The 17320-nt window shown below is 39.4% G+C and overlaps 1 protein-coding gene across 4 annotated transcripts in view; it reads left to right on the forward strand.

The window, feature by feature from the left end:
- The window catches only part of LOC149250946 (uncharacterized), a 528543-nt gene that overhangs the window by 473870 nt on the left and 37353 nt on the right, over window positions 1-17320 (forward strand). Inside the window, exon 20 of one of the 4 annotated variants that reach the window (XR_016266851.1) lies at window positions 14632-15253. The exons of the other annotated variants lie outside the window; for them this stretch is intronic. The gene's annotated coding sequence lies outside the window, so the exon portion shown is untranslated. The remainder of the gene's footprint in view (window positions 1-14631; window positions 15254-17320) is intronic. 4 annotated transcript variants of the gene reach the window in all.

Below are 17320 nucleotides of genomic sequence, written 5' to 3' on the forward strand. Positions count from 1 at the left end.
CACAAACTGAATGGCTTCCTTCAAATATCATTTTAATTTTTAATAACAATAAACTCTTCTATAACAATTATACAACTAATATACACCAAATAGCAATCAGAATGAACTCCCTTCTTTCATTAAAATAACCCAGAAATTATGACAGCAGTGAGAACATCAACACAGTCATTTGAGTAAGATTACAAAACATAATAACTGAGTTCTGAACCTGGTAATAACTTCAGGAAGGCAGTTCTCAGTGAAATGCTTGAACCTGGGTTGATATAAGAGACTGAACAGCTCCTTGAAGGAATCGAACCAGTGAGCCTCTTCTTCCTGTAAGGTTCCAGCATCCCCCTCTAAAACAAGAACAATGCAGCTCCTTAATGCCACACACAGGTCTGGAGATGTATAGAGTTAAGAAACTGATATTGTTCTCCAGGGAACTCTTCTGAGTTCTGCGTTCAACAGTGAATGGTAACACTTCAAATCGACCCCTCTGTGGAATGTGTTGCACCCAGCCAGGCAAGGAAGTGATATGGCCCTTCACCCTTTAGCAGCTCAGAAATTTGTCCCATCTCATTCACATGCTCAGCACTGGTTTTGTAAAGGCTGTGGCAGGGTTATAACACAGCCTGATAGCCTAAATTTTTTAATGGGACCCTAAGTCTAAACTTAGGAAATTAAAAATATTAATGGGTATTAATCTAATTGTGAGTGTAACTTCTAGAAGAAGACGAGGATCAAGCTAAAATAATCTTACCCATTGATTAGATTTTAATCTGGGCCGTTGAATGTCAACGAGAAGATTATTTAAGGGATCTTGAGGGTCATTTGGGAAAAACACCGAGAGATATCAAGAGGTCGAATTTCTGAAGTGAGAAGTACTTAGGAGGAAATTCAATTGAGGAGATTTCTTGCAATTGAGGGGCGGGGATAGTTGGGTTGGAGGATCTTCTCCAAAACCCTGAATAAGCAATAGAGAGGCAGAGAAACACCAGTGGAGGCAACGCAGAACCAGGAAGGACTGACACTGGGCCAGGAGGGCCCATGCAGTGTTTGACGCAGAACCAGAAGGGCCAGCGTAAAGGCAGCGTTGTCTTCCAGCAAAAGTCCGAAATTTGCCGGGAGCTGCCGAATCGGCCGGGAGGGTTGACGCCAGAGCTCCAGGAGGCAAGGAGACCCAACGTAGAGCTGACACAGAGCCTCAGAGAGCTCCATGCAAGCCCATGTAGTTATTGCGAAGGGGCAGCGTAGTTGTAGCTGGGGATAGTCAATTCAGTTGCCGGATCAACTGGGATTTGTGGGTGTAGTGAGGTAATCTCACTAAGTATTTTTCTAGTGTTTTTTTCTCTGTTACTGGATTGCCGAAAAGACATCCAAAGTTGTATTTAGAACTACTACTTAATAATAATAAACCCTTAGAGCTGCTGCACCGGTTTTCCTGCGTTGGGTTTTTCCGGGGACATTTGTCCAAAAATAACGGTGTCTGTTGTGTTGTATTTTCTTTCTTGCTCAGTATCTTGTTTCCAATTATAATTTAATTAAGTGAAGGCTGCAGTCTGTATGTATTACGATATTTGCTGTAGGAAATTGCAAGTAATTTGTTTAAGGGAATTTAACAAATAGGAGTAATATCATCAGTTGCTACAGTAGGGGTTCCAGTTGTGGAATTTTCAGATGGTATCAGAGCTGCAGGTGAAGAACGAACAACAGAGCCGGTATATCCAATGTCGAGCAGAAGAAGGGAGTTCGAAAAGGCTGCAGGAGGCAGCGATTCAAAACCCCAGAGGGTTGACACAGTTCCAAGCCGGGAGTGCAGATTTTTGAGGCAGTCTCTCTTCGAGTGAGTCGATGGAGAGGACTTCCAGTTCGAATTTTTGTAGGGGTAGAGGGAGAAACGTTGAAGCCCAAGTGTGAGAGAGTTTGTGGTACGTAGATTTTCAGCAGGCCATTTCCTGGGTTGAAAACGTCAGAAGAGAGAAGAGAAGCACCTTGAGGGAACTTTTTCTCAGCAGACTTCCTGCCAAGAAGTCTGTTTTCTCATTGGCTGAGCAGCAGCAGTGAGAAGCAGAGGGGATTTTCGACATTTTTTGCAGATATGGCAATCAATGGCTTGAGGGATCAGGACAGGTTGGACGGAGCATCCAACTATGTCATCTGGAAGGCTAGAATGTCATTCCTTCTAGATGAGCATGCCTTCAAGACATACGCGACAACATGGTTGCTAAACCTGCAGATGCAAATTCGTTGAAGAAGTACAGAGCTAAGATGACGAAGGCCTACAGGATGATCTGGATGGAGTCAAGGATCACGTGGTGTGTCACGTTGCTAGCAGAGAGACTGCTAAGGAGATGTGGGATGCCTTGGCCAAGTTATATTAGGGATCTTCTGAGCAACGGAAGATGTACTTGGATCAGAAGCTGAGATCTACTCAAATGCAGAAGGGGGAGTGTGTGGATCCATTCCTCACAAAGTTGAAGGAAACCTGTGGTGAGTTGTCTGCTACGAGGCATAAACCTCAAGATTCAGAGTTTGCTAGACTAGCCCTCAATTCTATCTCAAATGAGTGGCAAGTCTTTGTCCAGAGTATCTTGGGCAGAGAAGTGTTAGTTTTTGGTAGCATCGGAAGTGCTCTAGCCTTGAAAATTGGTGGAGAGTCTAAGGCACATGAGTTCTAAAGAATCCAAAAACCGTTTGGTGAAATTCCAACCGGATTGTATTTTATTAAAATAATTAATATTTTTAATTGAGTTCCTAAGTCTAAACTTAGGGAAATTAAAATATTAATGGGTATTAATCAAAATATGGGTGAGAATTATCTAGAGGCAGATCAAGTCATGTTTTAATCTTAGTTGTTGATTAGAGACTTAATCTCGGTCGTTGAAGACTTAACAGAAAAAGTATAAAATAGAGGCTTGGGGTTCATTTGGAAACACACACACAGAGATTGAGGAAATCGATTTTCTAAGGTGAGAAGTTCTCAGGAGGAAAATCGATGCTGGGGGGCAATGGGAATCTGGAAGGAGGACTTTCTGGAGAATACTGATAGAGAGGCGGAGAGAGCTTGCAAAGAGTCAACGCAATAGCTAGGAGAGCTGACACAGAAAAGCTGCTTGTCATGCAGAATCCAAAATTGTCGGAACAACCGAAACTGCTGGGAACTGCTGGAACTGTTAGGAACTGCCGGGAGAGCTGATGCAGAGGCAGTGCAGTAGCCAGTAGAGCTGACGCAGAAAAGTTGCCTATCACGCAGAATCCAAAACTGCCGGAATAGCTGAAGCTACCGGGAGAGCTGATGCAGAGGGAAGAGAAGGTGACACAAAGCCAACGCAGAAATAGCCGGGGTTACCTAGTCTTGTGCCAGATTATTCAGAATTCTACCGGGTGAAGTGAGGTAAAATTCACTCAAATTTTCCGCTGGTATTTTTCTCTGTAAAGGATTGCTAGATGAGCATCCTAGATTTGTATTCAGATATTTCTCCTGCATAATAATAAACCGTTAGAGCTGTTGCACCAGTTTTCCCGCATTGGGTTTTTCCGGGGACTATTGTGTCCAAAAATAAGTGTGTCCTATGTATTTTGTTCTTTGCTCTGTTTTCTGTTTCATGAGATCAAATATTTAATTAGTGTAGACTGCAGAAGTAATTTGCTTCGATATTCAGAAGAATAACTTGATGAATGTAATTTAAAAGTCAAGTAGATGAAGTAGATTCAAATTTGCTACAGTAGGGGTTCCTTCGAGTCTAGGAATTTTCACAAGCAACATCGTCGAATTGGGATGAGATGTGGGCAGCTCTAAAACAAGAGGAGTTGAGGAGAGACTTGGTCAAGATCAAACTTGACGGAAGTAGCAGCAATGTTGGGTTGAAGCCCAAGGAGGAGGAGGAGAATGCAACCCTCGCATCGAAGGGGTAACAGGGGAAACATAGATGAGAGAAGGATGTCTCTAAGGTGAAGTGTTTCAGATGTGGTGAGATGGGCCACTATGCATCCTAGTGTCCTTTGAAGAAAAAGGACAAGGATGAGAAGCACAATCCTAAGGTTGTAGCTGCAAAGATCGAAGAGGAGGAGTTCTCCATGACAGCCGAGATACCTCCAGGAGGGAGGTGGCCTGATTTGGAGTTGTAGTTTGAAAGAGCTACAACTGGGCAGGATCCTTGAGGAAGTCCACCTATTCGATCAATACCTTGCTACGGGACCCCAATTTTGCAGTAGCAGTATGGACTAGTGTCGAATGGTGTCGAGGAGTGTCAGAGAGAGTTGCAGTGGCTAGGAGCGTCGGAGTTTGAGCAGCGCAAAGTAGAGTTGACAGCAGTGTAGATGGCACAGAGAAGAGGCTAGCAACAATGCCGTAGATTCAAAGGGTCAACGCAGAGACTAGCAGTAGTCAGTTCCAACATTCACGTGGAATCATACTGAACATAGTTAGTTCAATAATTTTCGATGTTTTTCAGTTGCTTCTCTCAGCAGCGGAGTTGCAGTATGGATGCAGTGTTAGTACTGGTAGTGCTAGTAGCATAGCAGATTTAACATTTGAGAGGGAGCTGTAGTATGGATATAGTGTTGACAGTGGTAGTGTCAACAACAGTACAGTTACAACAACAACGCAGTAGTTGGTGGACAATATGTCAGTCATCAGCAGCGGAGAGGATGATTCTTCAAAATCAGAGTAATATGCAACAGCAATGTATTGCTAGAGAACATTCCTCGCTAAGAATGAGTGTTGATTTGGGGTAGCATCAGATGTGTTCTAGGCCTCAAACATTACAGGGAGGCTTGGGCACGTGTATTCCAAAGAACCCAAAAAGCGTTTTGGAAAATTCCAACCAATGACGATTTTATTAAATAATTAATATTTTTTAATGGGACCCTAAGTCTAAACTTAGGAAATTAAAAATATGAATGGATATTAATCTAATTGTGGGTGTAACTTCTAGAAGATGATGAGGATCAAGCTAAAATGATCCTGGCCATTGATTAGCTTTTAATCGGGGTCATTTAATGTCAACGAGAAGATTATTTAAGGGAGCTTGAGGGTCATTTGGAAAACACACTAAGAGAGATCAAGAGATCAAATTTCTGAAGTGAGAAGTTCTCAGGAGAAAATTCGATTGAGGAGATTTCTTGCAGTTGAGGGGTAGAGATAGTTGGGTTGGAGGATCTTCTTCGAAACCCCGAATACTCAGCAGAGGGGTAGAGAAACACAAGTGGAGGCAGCGCAGAACCAGGAAGGACTGACATTGGGCCAGGAGGACCCACGCAATGCTTGATACAGAGCCAAAAGGGCCAGCGCAGAGGTAGAGTTGTCTTCCAGCAAACGTTCGAAATTTGTCAGGGAGCTGCCGGATCAGCCGGGAGGGTTGACGTCCGAGCTCTAGGAGGTAATGGGACCTCACACAGAGATGACGCAGAGCCTCGGAGAGCTCCACACAAGCCCATGTAGTTATTGCAAAGGGGCAACGTAGTTGTAGTCAGGGATAGTCAGTTCAGCTGCCGCATCAGCTGGGATTTGTGGGTGCAGTGAGGTAATCTCACTAAGTTTTTTGCCAATGTTTTTTTCTCTATCACTGGATTGTCGGAAGGGCATCCAGAGTTGTATTTAGAACTACTTCTTAATAATAATAAACCCTCAGAGCTGCTACACCGGTTTTCCCACATTGGGTTTTTCTAGGGACATTTGTCCAAAAATAACGGTGTCTATTGTGTTGTATTTTCTATCTTGCTAAGTATCTTAGTTCTGCTTATAATTTAATTAAGTGAAGACTACAGTGCATGTATTACGATATTTGTCGTAGGAAACTGCAAGTAATTTGTTTAAAGGAATTTAACAAATAGGAGTAATATCATCAGTTGCTGCAATAGGGATTCCTGTTGTGGAATTTTCACAAGCCACTGTATGGAATACAACCCAATCTCCTTCTCACTTGTTTTTCCAACAAATCGATTTCCCAAAGGCTAGGAAAATCGTTGGTTTGATGGGACTCCTTTAACCTGAAAGAAATAGATAGAAGATACCAAGTAAGATCTTAAAATCAATTGATAACACTTGGGTAACTCGACTTTTTCTTATAAATCGTGTTTTCCATTGAAACTCGATGGTGGAATTTGGGTGATTTCACTCTCAGGATCAGACTAGGGTGTCTAGTTTCAACACTGAAGTCTGCTATGGTGGCTAGGGTTCCAAAACCGTAAGCTTCTCTTCAAGAAAACTCACCAAAATCTCTTCTCTTGAAAACTCAAAATGCACGAATGAGTAGTCTCCTCATTTTCCTTCTTTTATAAACTTAGGGTCACCTTTTTGCCTTCCTTTTATTAAATCAACTTTTATAAAGTCACTTTATGATATTTCACTTTATAAAGTTAAAATGACTTTTCAAATATCACCCTTTCTCCTTTTTAGACTTTATAATGTTTCCCTTGGGCAATTTAAGTCCCCTTTATTAAATATTTCCCCTCTTTAGCCTATGAGAACCACATTAGGCTAGCGGACTACATCATAAGCTTCCTATGTGGTTGGGGACATTATACATATAGCTAGAAAGAATGTATGTGTTGTGATATCAAAGCTGAATTAACAAGACAATTCTACTTGTGATGATATTAGGTATGAACTTATGAAATTTGTGAAGATGTATAAATGTGGGAGCAAGATTATAGGTCTAAGCTTAAGTTTTTTGGTCTAATACAAGTTGAGATATGGAGCATAGATTTGACCTAAAATTTAAAAAGCTTACCTATCATGTATGAGATATCGGCAAGATACATTTGATGAAGAGATACCTCAACAAGTTAAATGATTTTCCATCTTTGGATGAGATAATTGCAATATCCTTTCAGTCTAACTTGGGGTTAGGTCAGCATGAATGTGAAGTATAATCAACTAATCTGCAACTATTTTTGGGGTATTTATTGTAAAGTCATTTTATTGATATCTTATTTATGGTATTAAACAGTATCTTTAGTTCCAATGCATATATCCATGCTGTATGGCTCATATGCTCTTCGAATTGAAATAGTTTTGGGCTGATGATGTTATTGCTCAGTCTGTCCTCCTGAATGTATAAAAACCCCAAGCACTGAAATGATAGATTTGGGTCACTACAAGGTTAGCCATTGTCACCTTGCCAACCCTCCTCTGCTCTTCAAGCCAGCTCTCCTTTGGCTCAAGGGAGGCTTCCCTAATGAGAGTTGCTGGAAATCAAAGTTATGAATGTAATGTCTCCAACTAGAATATTCCCAATTTGCAATAAAAAACTCTTTGTTTTAACTGAGTTCCAATGAGTCTTCTGGTGAACTATCTTGTCAAGTGCTTAGTGTGCATACTGCTGAAGGTGTAATCTTTAGTTGTTGGTTATATGTAATAATAGACAGAGGCATGTGTGTAGTACTAGACTTCAGACCAGCGATTAGAGTGGTGAACAATACTCAGAAATGTTGTAAAACAATGTCATGATTGGTATCATTGTAACCTGGGTGGTTTATAGTCTTCATATTAAACTATTATTAAGAGATACACAGTGATAGAGTAATAGAACAACCCAGAAATACAGCCCAAGAATACTCATAAAAGATTGCACACATTGCACCATTATGCAAACAAGGATGCAGCAAACAAGGTACAAGGGAACCTGTTGTAGGTGGCTGTTAGTTCAAATCTGCATGTACAGCCTCCTTTTTTAATGCTCCAGCCCAAGGTTACTTGGGAGCGGGAGTGGGAGCGACATTTTCAGAAGCTCCCGGTTTGGGAGTGATTCTGGGAGTGCTTTTATATAATATATATTTTTTATATTTTGATGCATATATGTCAACAAAAGCATGTAGAATGATGAATTAGATATAAAAAACATAGATTGAACCATATAACAACAATCATCTAGAAGTTATAGTCTTCATCAACCACGTCCACGAGTTAGTAACATACAACATATTGAGTCTCATGATACATCAATCTTAAAGTTTCAAGCTTTCAAAATTCAATATATAACATTTATCATCATTGATCACCAAAGTTGCACTTGTAAGCTAAGTGTAACCATTACAACAAATAATATCTAACATGAAATGAAATGTTATAAAATGAAATGAAATGAAACAACTTCAACCTTCACGAAGTATCATATTCATAATTCATTACCAATGAGTTATAATTGCCAACATCAAACTTCAAACTTAAATTGTCATATATTGTTTACAAAAATTATAAAATATCATAATAAATATGAAAGAGTCCACAATTATAAATTAAAAACTACTGGAAACTAGAAAAGACAAGTAAATCTATCATCTACGTCTTCTTTCCACCACGAATAATGTCTAATTTCTGAGCAGGTTGTGGTGGTCTTCTAGGAGTCTCCTCCCGCACAGTCCCACGACCAGAACCAGAAGGCAAATGCCCTCCACGTGTGGATGTACATTTAGTGGTGGCAGGAAAGGAACAAGACTTGGAACTCGAACACTGCTACTGGATGGTGGGGGTGGCATTGTTGTTGCTTCATCTTCCTCTCTCATAAGTTCTGCTTCCAGTTCTTCAAGATGCATAGTGCCATCCTCCAAATTATTGTCTTCTGGGTGGTTGTCCCAAATTTTATATGTTGGATCCTCATAAGCCTGATCACAGTAATGACTCAACAACCTCAAGTTGTAGTGCGCATAAAGCAAGCTTTTTGCCCAATTTTCATTGAGTCTGTTTCTTCGCACTTTATGTATGAAGTTGTAGGTGCTCCAACACCTCTCTATAGAAGAAGTATTTACAACCTGTGAGAGAACTTTTTTTCCAATTTTGGCAAAATTCCCATGCCGCCATATGCTTCCCACCATGTGAGAGCATCAAATATGTCTCTATCTTCCATTGCATGCAAAGAACCAAACAAACTAGTGCAACTGAAGTATCTGCCTAATTCAAGATGCAGATTAGCACACTCCTCCCTGTGAGGTACCAGCTTGTCTAATGCTGTCCATATAATCTATAGATACCTCTGGATCTGTAAGGGGTTTGACCGTAACCCGACCCCCAGGTGCAGGTTGGCCCAACCAAGTTGGAGAGTAGTATTTTGGCATAAGGATATACGCCAAAGCATGTAGTGGAACATTAAGTTTATTCAACTGTGTACACACACAATTGTGAATTAGTGTATACATGTTGGGATCATCTTTCTGAACAATAACTTTTATTTGCCCCAACATGGTATCCATATGTGCATACACCTCCCCAATCACTGATTTATCTGTATCTGCAAAACGAATCATGTGATAAATGGGCTTGGTGAATTCCAATACTTGCCTCACATGTGCCCAAAGCTGACCATCAAGAGCGGTCTCCTCCACCTGTTCAAAACCTTGCTTGTTAGCTGCATTTGTAGCCCTTTCCTCTAATACTTACCAGTGTGGACTTGATACCATGCTAGCCAATGACTCTCTTACCTTCAAAAGGCGCCTGAAGGTGAGGTAATAGCTAGCAAATCTAGTCTTCACAATCTTCAACAACTCCAATATTGATTGCGGAAAAGCCCATGGGTATTGCTATGATTTGTAATAAATTTTATCATTTGTTTGCCTCTCTTGTACAAATCACCAATCCATTTGTATTGTTGGTTTTTGTTCTTAATAATATCATGCATCAAAAGATTCATTGTGTGAACCAAACACCTAGACCAAAATATTTTGGGGTATTTATCCTCAATAATTGCTCCCGCTGCCTTACAATTAGCAGCATTATCTGTGATGACTTGGATGACATTGTATGGCCCAATACGTTCAATTGTTTCAAGTAATGGGTCTGTAATTTTGATGTCGGTCTTGAACTTGTCTGAGTAATCATATGTTGAGAGAAAGATGACACCACTAACAAACACAACAAGAACACTTATTAATGGCTTGCCTTTTACATTTGTCCATCCATCAGATACAATGGACACCCCATGGTTAGTCCAAGAATTTGTCATTCTACTCAAAGAATGTGATATTTTTTCTTTTTCATGATCAATTCCAATGGTTCTAGCCTTGTCATACCCAGGGCTCTTGTATCATTTAGGGGCATCATTTATGGCAAAAACCATTTCATGCCAATAAGGTGAGCGAAGAACATTGAATGGTATCCCACATGCATAGAGCAACCGGTAAACTTTTGAATCCACATCATACCTACACCCTTCATCAAGGAAATATGATATGGTTCTACGCCTTAAAGAGATGTTTAGTGACCCTATGCCTCCATATCCACTGCCATGGGAGGATGTTGAAGGAGTTCTTTGTGCATGTAATTGTGAGCTTGGTTCAAAGAAACCCTTTGATTTTTTAGATTTGTATTGGGCTTCCTCCTTTTCCCTTATGTATTTGGCTCTATCTGTTGCTGATACACTTGCACAAGTTTTGATTCCTATTTGTTTTTCTCCATCCCATGTCCTTTTCCCATAGAGGTGCCTTCTGGCACAGGTCTATGATGTGAAAATTTCTGAATGTACACATCAAAAATCCTACTGCAATCACTGGTTTATCATCTCCTACTTGTTTTTACATTCAACAAGTTATTTAATTATTTAAATGCTGATGAAAAACACTACCGCAGGCTACGCTGACATACAGATCATAAACTGAAATAGATATGAGACAAACACACAAGGGAGACTGTTATTTTTGGACAAACGTCCCCGAAAAAACCCAATGCGGGAAAATTGGTGCAACAGATATGAGGGTTTTCTATTATTAAGCAGTAGTTTTGAATACAACTCTCGATGCCCTCTTAGCTATCCAGTTAGGAGATAAAATATACTAGCAGAAACCTAAGTGAGATTACCTTACTTCACTCAGTAAAATCTCTCCGATCTGGCAACTGGATTGACTATCCCTAGCTACAACTGTGCTGCTAGTTGCGTGGGCCTGCGTGGAGCACTCTGAGACACTGCGTTAGCTTGCACTACCTCCTGGAGCTCTGACGTCAGCCTTCTTAGCTGATCCTACTACTCCCCGGCTAAATTCAGACTTCTGCAGGAGGGCAACTCTTTCCCTTGCGCTGGCACTGCATCAAGCAATGCTTCGGCCCTCCTGGCCCAACGTCAGCCTCTTTGGTCTGCGCTGCCTCCTCTGGCTTATCTCTGCCTCTCTTTGCTGTGTATTTGGGGTCCCGGAGAAGATCCTCCAACCCCAACTATCCCTGCCCCTCTGCTGCAACTTAGATCACCAGTTTGATTTTCTCAGCAAACCACACCCAAAAAAACTGAACTTCTTTGATCACTTGGTGTATCTCCAACTGACTCTCAAGCCTCCTCTTATACTTTTCCTGTTGATAAATCAACGATCGAGATTAAGTCCTTAATCAACAACTAAGATTAAACAGACTTGATTCTCATCACTTAGAAGTTTCTCACCCATATTCTTATTAATACCCATTAATATTTTTATTTTCCTAAGTTTGGACTTAGGAACCCATTAAAAATATTAATTATTTTAATAACTCCTCATTCAGGTGGAAATTTTCCAAATGATTTCTGGGTCTTGGAGATTTCATGTGTTCTAGCCCCTCCACAAAATTTTGGAGCTAGAGCACATCTAGTGCTACCCAAAATCAATATATGAACTTGTGTAATTATTGTTATAATGGGGGTAGTGAAATTTAGTGGTTCCACCCCCTTTCCTTGCTTCAGGCTTAGTAACATATTTCCCCAATGGGGTTTTGTCTTGTTTAGTTTTTTGGGCTGAATCATGTTCACTCTCCTCCTCCTCACCAAGGTACTCCTCTACAGGGTTTTCATCAAATCCACTATAACACACTTCTTCATCCTCTTCTTCATGTTCAACCCTCCTTTTTCTACTCTCCAACACCATAATAACCAAAAAAGGAACCAAGAAGAAGACAATGCCAAGCCATATAACCATGATGTTTGAAATTTGAAGTTTTGAATCTGTAAAAAAATGGAATGGGAATGGGAATGGGTATTAGAGAATTTATTTATTTAGCAATGGACATTAAAAAAAATGCTAGATTAGAGTGTAGATCCTACCTCTTTGGCCTCCAATCCCAAGCTCCAATCTCCCCTTGCGAGCTCCTCAAACTCCTCCAAGCTCATTTCCTTGCTTCAAACTCTCTTTCTCTCTCAATGGGATGAAATGAATAATGGGAGGGGAGAGGGCCTATTTATTCCCCCCCTCCCCTTCCCTCTCTCATCTCCCATTTTCCCTCGCTTTCCCCCTCTCTCTAAGCCGTCGTCGCCCTCCCTCTCGGTCGCACAGGCGTCGCTATTGTGTTGCCCTCTCTGAGAAATTCAATCTCTTGATCTCTCACTGGTATCTCTTCCAAATGCCCATCAAGCCTCCTCTTATAATCTTTCGTTGAGAACCAACGACCCAGATCAGATTCTAATCAATGGCTCAAATCATTTTGGCTTGATCCTTGTCTTCTTCTAGAAGTTTCACCCACAGTTTGATTAATACCCTTTAATTATTTTAATTTCATAAGTTTAGACTTAGGCACCCATTAAAAATAATTAATTATTTTAATCAAACTGTCTTCAGGTGGAATTTCCCAAAACGATTTCAAGGTATTGTCGAACACATGTGTTGAAGCCTCCCTCCAAATTTTGAGGCTTAGAGCACATCCGATGCTACCAGAAATCAACAAATATTCCTCCAGGGAGATGGTGGCAGTTTTATGGATCAAAGATCCCTGAATTGCAACGTTTTGCAATTCGTATTTTGAGCAAGGGATTAAGTGCCTCTGCTTGTGAAAGGAACTGGAGTAGCTTTAACCATATTCAATCCAAGAAAAGAAACAAATTATTGTCTACAAGGTTGGAAGACCTTATTAATGTTCGCAGTAATTTGAAGTTGGCCTTGAGTAGTGTGGCCAAAGATGCATCTAGCTCCTCTCAGCTACGATTTGATGATGATCCAGTGCTAGAAGAAGATGATATTAGCATTGATGGTGACTCACTAGATGAGCCAAATGTTGGAATTCCATGTATTGATGACTTTGATGATCACCATTCTAGTGGCTTTACTAGGCCATATGCTCATGATGATTTAGAACATTTTGATGTTACAAGTAGGCCATAAGCATAGATTATCTATGTTTTTGGATTTCCTAGAACAATTTTATGGATTATAACTACTTGACGTTATGACTTATGATATTAGCATTGATGGTGACTCACTAGATGAACCAAATGATGGAATTCCATGTATTGATGACTTTGATGATATTATGATGACTTTGATGACATTATCATGATCACCAGTCTAGTGGCTTTACTAGGCCATTTGCTCATGATGATTTAGAGCTTTTTGATGTTACAAGTAGGCCATAAGCATAGATTATCTATGTTTTTGAATTTCCTAGAACAATTTTATGGATTATAACAAAATGAGTACATTATGACTTCCTTTTTTAAATTTTGAAACTTGAAGATGTTCTACATGAGTTCTTAATATAGTTGTATTGTAATGTGTATGTTAAATTTTGATTATGTTTTAATTATGTGATTTTTTGAAAGATTACAAGTATTTGACGTTATAGAAAATTGTGTCATTTCTTTTGCATTTGCGAACTACTACTGTGTATGTTTACATTTAATAGATGTTAGAATGATAAAATTATTCATGTATGTTTACTAATCAGAATTTTTACTCGTGTTTGTTGATCGATTTTGAATTTTTTATTATTTTATTTCATATATATATATATATATTGAAAACTATCTATAGTCGAATTTAATGTCAAACCTCATACAAACCTCATTTGCGAACTACTACTGTGTATGTTTACATTTAACTAGATGTTAGAATGATCAAATTATTCATGTATGTTTACTAATTAGAATTTTTACTCGTGTTTATTGATTGATTTTGAATTTTTTATTATTTTATGTCATATATATATATATATATATATATATGAAAAATATCTATAGTCGAATTTAATGTCGAACCTCATACAAACCTCATCATAAAACTCAAATTCGAATCGAACTTAATCGTTGTCGAACTCGAATTCGAACCCGAACCGTGTGACATAGCCACAATGTAATTATCATTCAAGTTTATTAATAAAATATATGTATTTGCTGTCTAATGCTGCGTTTATCCACTCTAGAGTTTACCTTAGAGACCCTCGCCATTGTATTCACCTTGTCATGTCGATTTTGTTGATATGTGGAGCGTCTCGTGGGCCTTCACCATTTGAGAGATATGTTTGGTCAAAGTCCAAGCCCATTGATAAAAACTCCAAAGGGTTGTTGATGTGGCAACATTACATTGGAGGATAATTTCTTTTGAGCAAATTTAAATTTAACAAGTCATATATTAATTTCAAATTCATCTTGGCTCAATCTTGGAGGGACTGTCAAAATTAAATTCACTATAGTCCAAAATTTAAATTAAAAAATAATTGAAATTTCAAAAAGAATTCATGGCCCCATTTAAAATTTTAATTTTAATTTCAAAAGTGGAAGTCAGTCTCCCTTCTTTTCTTATGTCAGCTCCTAGAAGCCTCTCTCTTTGCTATATAAGGGATCAAATTCGTTTCATTTGATGTATGGATGAATGCTCATTCTCTGTGAAGCAAGATGAGCGATGTTTCTCTGCAATTCAAAAGATTGAAGGCTTTGGTTTGGTTTGTTGTTGCTTGTTCAAGGGTTTCGTTGGGGATTTGTATTGCAGGTGATGATGGTCAAACACAACCGCAATCCTGAAGCAGCTTGTCTCCTTTTACTGTAGCTCTCGACCTTCCTAGGGTATCTATTCTGAGCAAAGGTTTGCCTATCTCTGCAGCTCACCAAGGAGAAAGAGAAACGTTGAATCCCTGCGGTCATTCTGCTTAAGCTTCGCTGGAATTATAAGGATATTAAAGGGTGGAGCTCTGTGCAATATCTGAAGCACTTCAAGACTGAAACTTTCCACCTATTCTGAAGCATTGCAGTTGGATCTCAGCTTGTATTCAATCTCTAATCTTTGTGGTCATAGTCTTCCCTGACAAATGGTATTAAAATGTGTTATATCACAGTGATTTGTATGACTAGGTTGAGGTCTGAATTCTGAAATCTCTTGGGCTATGTTCTGAAGCAGCAATAGTGGTGATTTTGCCTATATCCAAGTCTTAACTCCTACAGACCTGTTGATAAGTAAGCTACTGTAGTGTGGACCACAGTTCACTACTCTCTTGGCATACTGTTGCAAGATTCCAGGGCTCATTGATGTCACAGAATGATTTGCTGCCTTTCTCTGAAGTGCAACCGACCTCAGTACATTGCCTTCATTCATTCAGCTAGCAGAAATTGTTGAGGTAATAAATGATCCTAGAGAGGAGCCAAAAGAAGCAACAGGTCTCTGGAAATCTACTATTCATAACACCGTGGCACGCATAAGAAATTTATACACAGCAGTTTGTAGCTAAACTAATTCATCTACAGTTTGATCCGAATTTTTGGATCATGCTTCACAAGTGTATGTGGTTGAAATTAAAGTTTGTAGTTCTGAGATTGTTGTGATCACCAAGGCAGCGAGTTAAGGCACTGTCATAGTGAGCATAAAATCTTTCATTGTTCGAAGGTCTGTTACTCAAGCTTGTTTCTGCACTGTATGCAGAGTGGTTAGTGTAAGAGTTAGTACAGGTTGTGTAATGTAATGAAGCTTCCTTTGAGCAAAAAGTTGCACCCTAAGAGAGGAATCAAATCTGTAAGGGTAACTCGATACAAAGGTACAGTCTAATATACAATAGCATGACATTATCTTCAGCGAGAGATAATCTTGCATACCTGCATTATTTTATCTTTGGCAATCATTGAGGAAATCTGAAATAGGCAGTTTACTTGTAGCCTGATTTTGCAGTCAATTTTTCTAAGCAGTTAAATTAACTGAGTATTCAAGACTTTTGCAGCATTAGCAGAGACATCTTGCAGCAGGTCTTAGGGTTTCATATTTAATAGATTTAAAGGGTTTTTGAACACTTGCATTGACAACATATGACAGTGCCCTTAACCTTATGATAATAATGACACTTGCATTGACAAAATATGACAGTGCCCTTAACCTTGTGACAATAATGTGATGCATATGAAAGTGATATTGAAGCATGATGCAGTGCTTTTGATGTTTGATACAGCAGTGATGTATATATAATAATGGCATGACAAAAGTGTGGTTGATGTGTTGAATAACTGAGCTAGAACTTTCACCTATCTGGAACTGTGTCCTGTGCTAAGTATCTGAACACCGTGTTATGGCTGAGAGCTGCTTGGGTGCACTTTGATATGCTAGGGTTTGCAATGTTGACAGATAGATATAGTTGAGCAGAACTATCTTGTGAAAAGACCTCTAGGGTTTAAGAATGTTAGTGGCGTTCTTATCATCAGAGGATAATTGTAATGTTCACATTTGATAGTGTATTTGAGCTAGAGGAATGTTGACATAAATGCATGTTAATTGCTAAGCAGAGCCAAAGAGTAGTCTGCACAAGGCATATGGTATATCTAGCTAGAGTTTGAGTTGTTTGACTTTAACTTTGATTTTGCAGTGAATGAACTTGGTATATCAGTGAGCTTGCTTGACTGTGATATAACAGTGACTTTAATGACACTTTGATATTTGACAGTGATGTCATTGACAGTGACTTGAATGTATATGGCAAGTAACCCTAATGTATATTGTGCAACAATGTTCTTGATGTGTCAAGCATGACAGTGAGATAATATGACAACAATATTGTGATATGATGCTGGCAGTGATTTTGTGATAATTGACAATGGTACCTGAAAGCAACTATTAGACAGACTCCAGAGGCAGAAGTGAGGCAAGACCTAATATGCTGGTGGACAACGTCTGATGATAATAACAGTAAACAAAACAGGGCAGAGATATTTATATATGTGTACTATGGTTTGATTAACTATCACTGTTTGAAACCAAGAAGAGTTGCAGGACAGTTGTAAGTGACATAAGAAATGCAGCAGAGACATTAGCCTTTTGGAGCGGTAAGAGTAAAGTGCAAGAACAGTTGGAGTAGTGGGAGCAGTAAACAACAGTGAACAGTGGGAGCAGTTAATGACAGCAGTGGACAGTTGGGGCAGTGGTAGTAGCAGTAGCAGTGACAGTGGGAGTGAACAGTGGATAGCAGCAGCAATGGTAACTGTCCGATAGTTGGAGCAGTGGCAGTGAGTGGCAGGTTGGCAACAGCAGCTGAAGTGGTGAATTGTAGTTGGGTGATTGCCCCTGGTATGGGAGCCCAAACCCTTTCTGGGAGAATTTGCTTCCTTCCAGCTTTGCTGGTAAAACCTTTGGGGAGTCTTGTACTTCCTTCTAGATTCATCTGGTAAATTTGTGTGTACATCATATATAACAAAGCATTTGGTTG

The sequence above is a fragment of the Pinus tabuliformis genome, chromosome 7 (genome assembly GCF_031772625.1).
Source record: "Pinus tabuliformis cultivar Carrire ecotype Pingquan chromosome 7, CPIR1, whole genome shotgun sequence".
NCBI lineage: Eukaryota > Viridiplantae > Streptophyta > Pinopsida > Pinales > Pinaceae > Pinus > Pinus tabuliformis.